This window comes from Dendrobates tinctorius, unplaced genomic scaffold (assembly GCF_039654945.1).
Source record: "Dendrobates tinctorius isolate UK_male_01 unplaced genomic scaffold, ASM3965494v1 ptg000022l, whole genome shotgun sequence".
Taxonomy (NCBI): Eukaryota; Metazoa; Chordata; class Amphibia; order Anura; family Dendrobatidae; genus Dendrobates; species Dendrobates tinctorius.
Window position 1 is genome coordinate 116771230 of NW_027361690.1, and position 6000 is coordinate 116777229.

Below are 6000 nucleotides of genomic sequence, written 5' to 3' on the forward strand. Positions count from 1 at the left end.
TCGTCACTTTGGTCACAGGCAGCTGTGCCATCGAGCGTGTCACATAGCGCTCAGATATCAGTGGGCCGCACACAATCCACAAGTGTCCACTGTCCAAAAGTGTACGCAGAGATTCAAAATCTCCATTATCCTCTCGTCACTTTGGTCACAGGCAGCTGTGCCATCGAGCGTGTCACATAGCACTCAGATATCAGTGGGCCGCACACAATCCACAAGTGTCCAGTGTCCAAAAGTGTACGCAGAGATTCAAAATCTCCATTATCCTCTCGTCACTTTGGTCACAGGCAGCTGTGCCATCGAGCGTGTCACATAGCGCTCAGATATCAGTGGGCCGCACACAATCCACAAGTGTCCACTGTCCACAAGTGTACGCAGAGATTCAAAATCTCCTTTATCCTCTCGTCACTTTGGTCACAGGCAGCTGTGCCATCGAGCGTGTCACATAGCGCTCAGATATCAGTGGGCCGCACACAATCCACAAGTGTCCACTGTCCAAAAGTGTACGCAGAGATTCAAAATCTCCATTATCCTCTCGTCACTTTGGTCACAGGCAGCTGTGCCATCGAGCGTGTCTCATAGCGCTCAGATATCAGTGGGCCGCACACAATCCACAAGTGTCCACTGTCCAAAAGTGTACGCAGAGATTCAAAATCTCCATTATCCTCTCGTCACTTTGGTCACAGGCAGCTGTGCCATCGAGCGTGTCACATAGCGCTCAGATATCAGTGGGCCTCACACAATCCACAAGTGTACGCAGAGATTCAAAATCTCCATTATCCTCTCGTCACTTTGGTCACAGGCAGCTGTGCCATCGAGCGTGTCACATAGCGCTCAGATATCAGTGGGCCGCACACAATCCACAAGTGTCCACTGTCCACAAGTGTGTGCAGAAATTCTAAAACTCCCCTGTCCTATAGACACCTTGTACCTTGTTTTACATTACTATATAGTTTGTTGGATTTTGTCTACATTTCTACCAAAAATGAGGAAGGCTGGTGGAAGAGGCCGTGGAATTGGGCGGGGGTTGGCAGCTGGTAATGATGGTGTTGGTGGTGGATCTGATGGTAGTGGCAAGAGCAAAATAGGACCGAATGCAGGAGGTGCTGACCCTGCGTCATCGTCTGGCTACATAAGGTCTCGAACGCTTAGTTTTCTAGGAGTTGGCAAACCGCTTTTAAAGGCAGAGCATCAGGAAAAAGTTTTGTCTTACATTGCTGACTCAGCCTCCAGCTCTATCGCCTCCTTTTCTTCAGTTGTAAAAAGTAAAAGCACTGAGTCGTCATTGGAGGCTCATGTTCATGAACCACACCTTTCCTTGTGTCCTTCACCCCAACCAAGATTGAAGGATGACGCAGGCCATACTACTGATTACTCCATGGAGCTGTTTTCACATACCATGCCTGGATTATCAAGTCAAATGGTGAATTACCCAGGCCAAGATGAATCTGACATGGAGTGCACTGATGCACAGCCGCTGATGGATGATTCTGCTGGTACATTCACTCAGAGCACTACATTGTCCTCGCAGTGTACAGAGCCAGATTTTTACCCTGATGAGACTCAGGTGCCCCTTCCCGCACACTATACCACCATACACGGTGACACAGAGAAAGGTGCACATGACATAGAAGAGGAGGTGATGGATGACCCAGTTGTTGACCCAGATTGGCATCCATTGGGGGAAGAGGGTGCTGCTTCCAATAGCTCAGATGAGGAGCATCCACAGCAGACATCGACATCGCAACAGCTGTTATCTGGCAGGCCCGGAGCACTCCAAAGACAGGTTCCAAACATCAAAAGAGTTGCTGGACAGCTTGTCCAGAGGGTCAAAAGATCACAGCGTGCTAGGCCACAAAATGTCTGCCAAAGTAGGAAGATTGGAGTGTGGCACTTTTTTGAACAAAATCCTCATGATCAGGCCAAGGTTATCTGTAAGAAGTGCGCAAAGACCTTTAGCTGAGGGAAAAATCTGAAAAATTTGAATACCAGTTGCATGCTTAGCCATTTAACCAGCATGCACTTGCAAGCGTGGACACAACACCAAACCTCAAGTGCCACATGTGCAACTGATCACAACGAAGGTAGTCAGCAACGCTACATTGTTTCCCCCACTGTAAGCCCACCGGTTAGCACAGCAGCAAATGTTGAGGTGTCGTTGCAAGGCCACAGCAGTCAGGGAATCCCACTGTTATATCAACGAAAGACTGATTCTAGGCCATCAGAAAGAACACCAACTCCATCACCATCATCAACCCTCTCTCAGTCCGCCCTGTCCACCGCTACTTCCACCATATGCAGCTCTCAAGTCCAGCTCACCCTCCCAGACACTATGAGTAGGTCAAGAAAGTACTCAGTCTCTCATCCGCGTACACTGGGTTTGAACGCCCACATTGCCAAACTAATCTCGTTTGAGATGATGCCCTTTCGGTTGGTGGAAAGCACAGCTTTCCGCGAACTCATGGCCTATGCAGTACCACGCTATGACCTACCCAGTCGCCACTTCTTCTCTCGCAAAGCCATCCCAGCCCTCCACCATCATGTGAAAGACCGCATTGTCCATGCACTCAAGCAGTCAGTGAGCGGAAAGGTGCACCTCACAACTGATGCATGGTCCAGTCGGCATGGCCAGGGCCGTTACGTGTCCATCACTGCGCACTGGGTTAATGTGGTGGATGCAGGGTCCACAGGGGACAGAGGTGGTGGGACAGTGCTGCCTAGCCCACGGTATAGGAAACAGTTGGCTGTAGGCGTTCGACCCTCCTCCTCCTCCAGAAGCGACAGCTCGTCCACAGAGCGCAGTCGTACGAGCACTCCATCTGCAGCTGCCACTGTTGCACACAATGTGTCCCCCTATCGAGCAGCTAGTGGAAAGCGTCAGCAGGCTGTGTTGCAGATGATGTGTTTGGGCGACAGACACACCGCCGAGGTGCTGGCCGAGTACTTGAAGCGACAAACTGAGTCATGGCTGGGCAGTGTACATCTTGAGGCAGGCAAGGTAGTTAGTGATAATGGCCGTAATTTTGTGGCAGCCATAGCCCTTTCAAAACTCAGCCACATACCTTGCTTGGCTCACACCTTGAACCTGGTGGTGCAGTGCTTCCTCAAAAATTATCTGGAGTTAACAGCCCTGCTCCAGAAGGTGCGAAGACTGTGCGCGCACATCCGCCGGTCGCCTGTACACTCCGTTCGTATGCAGAAGCTGCAGCGATTGCTCCACCTTCCCAACCACCGCCTCATTATCGACATTGCAACAAGGTGGAACTCCACCCTGCACATGGTGGAGCGGCTGTGCGAGCAGAGGCAGGCCATAATGCATTTGTGGGAGGATACACGGCCAGGCACTTTGAGAGCAGACATGGAGTTGACAGGCGTGCAGTGGTCGAAGCTGAAAGACCTTTGTAAAGTCCTTCAGTGTTTTGAGGAATGCACACGGCTGGTAAGCGCAGACGACGCCATCCTAAGCATGAGCATCCCACTTATGCGTCTGCTCATGCAAACTTTGACGCACCTTAAGGAGCAGGCGTCTGCAGCCAATGTTGATGAGGAGGAAGAGGAGGAGGGAATCCTTGATGACATTCAGCCATTGTCTGCTCAGGGACCTCTCCTGGACGAGGTGGAGGAAGAAGAGGAGGAGGAGGATGATGGGGATGATTACTTAGGGGAGGAGGATGCATCTCGTGGGGCAAGTGAAAATGTTGGCGTGGCAAGGTCTGGTACAGGGTTTGTGCGTGACTGGAGGGATGTGGATTTGCCAGAAAGTGCTCCTCCACCCAGCACTCGCAGTGTATCATTGACACCGGGAACATTGGCCCACATGTCAGATTATGCCTTGCGGATCCTAAAAAGGGACCCCCGCATTGCCAAAATGATGAACGATGACGACTACTGGTTGGCCAGCATCCTGGATCCACGCTATAAAGGCAAATTACAAAACATCATGCCACAGGAGAACCTTGACCTAATATTGGCTAATAAACAAGCAACTCTGGTAAATCGGTTGCTTGAGGCATTCCCAGCACACAGCAGCGGTGATGGTTCTCACACGAGCCGTACGGGCCGGGGGCAGCTTGGCAGAGGTGTTTGTGGTGCACACAGCAGAAGTGGCGTTGGAGACAGGGGTTTCATGACAATGTTGTGGACTGATTTTTCAAATACCGCTCACACAACTGGTAATACTGCATCGATGGAAAGTGACAGGAGACAGCAGTTGTCAACTATGGTTACAAACTACTTTTCCTCCCATATCGATGTTCTCCCACACAGGTCATTCCCCTTTGACTATTGGGCCGCTAAACTGGACACCTGGCCTGAATTGGCCCAATATGCCTTACAGGAGCTCGCTTGCCCACCTGCAAGTGTGCTATCGGAAAGAGTCTTCAGTGCAGCTGGATCAATCCTGACAGAAAAAAGGACCCGTCTGTCAACCCAAAATGTGGATGATCTAACCTTCATTAAAATGAACCACGCATGGGTTTCCAAGGATTTTGTCCCACCTTCCCCTGATGACACATAGGGTGACAGAAAAATGGCTTGCTTTGGTCCACCTCTTCCTGGTACTTCACCTATTTCGCCTTTTGCATCAGTTGAATGTCCAACATCAACATATGCCACTTTCTAAAACTCCCTAACTGTGCTGCCTCCCCCCCCATGGCCGGGGTCACCACCTAGCGCACGACACCGTGCGAGTGCCGTTGCCCTGGACAGGTGGGTAGGCCGACTCTTGGGCGCGGGCACTGGCACAGGGTCCCTCATAGTGCAATCAAGTGTCTCTGACGGCGGTGGTGCACACCCGCCGTCAGACACACCTCTGTACTATGAGGGGCCCAGTGCCAGTACCGACGCCCACGAGTGGGCCCCCCTTGCTTGGGCAGGGCCCCAGCATTTGCAATCTTTACCTCTCCCTGCTCCTCCGCTGTGTAATCTGGGCCGTCAAATCCATACTGTGCCTGACACCGTCTGAGCCTGCCTCCTGAGACATATATTTTGAATGTGTACGCTATCCATACATGTTATCCGGGGATACGGTACCCCTTCTAACCTTTGTGCAATGACGTGCAATCCATACTGGGCCTAACACCGTCTGAGCCTGCCTCATGCTGTATAGACATATATTTTGAATGTGTACGCTATCCATACATGTTATCCAGGGATACGGTACCCTTTCTAACCTTTGTGCAATGACGTGCAATCCATACTGGGCCTAACACCGTCTGAGCCTGCCTCATGCTGTATAGACATATATTTTGAATGTGTACGCTATCCATACATGTTATCCGGGGATACGGTACCCTTTCTAACCTTTGTGCAATGACGTGCAATCCATACTGGGCCTAACACTGTCTGAGCCTGCCTCATGCTGTATAGACATATATTTTGAATGTGTACGCTATCCATACATGTTATCCGGGGATACGGTACCCCTTCTAATCTTTGTGCAATGACGTGCAATCCATACTGGGCCTAACACCGTCTGAGCCTGCCTCATGCTGTATAGACATATATTTTGAATGTGTACGCTATCCATACATGTTATCCGGGGATACGGTACCCCTTCTAACCTTTGTGCAATGACGTGCAATCCATACTGGGCCTAACACCGTCTGAGCCTGCCTCATGCTGTATAGACATATATTTTGAATGTGTACACTATCCATACATGTTATCCAGGGATACGGTACCCTTTCTAACCTTTGTGCAATGACGTGCAATCCATACTGGGCCTAACACCGTCTGAGCCTGCCTCATGCTGTATAGATATATATTTTGAATGTGTACGCTATCCATACATGTTATCCGGGGATACGGTACCCCTTCTAACCTTTGTGCAATGACGTGCAATCCATACTGGGCCTAACACCGTCTGAGCCTGCCTCATGCTGTATAGACATATATTTTGAATGTGTACGCTATACATACATGTTATCCGGGGATACGGTACCCCTTCTAACCTTTGTGCAATGACGTGCAATCCATACTGGGCCTAACACCGTCTGAGCCTGC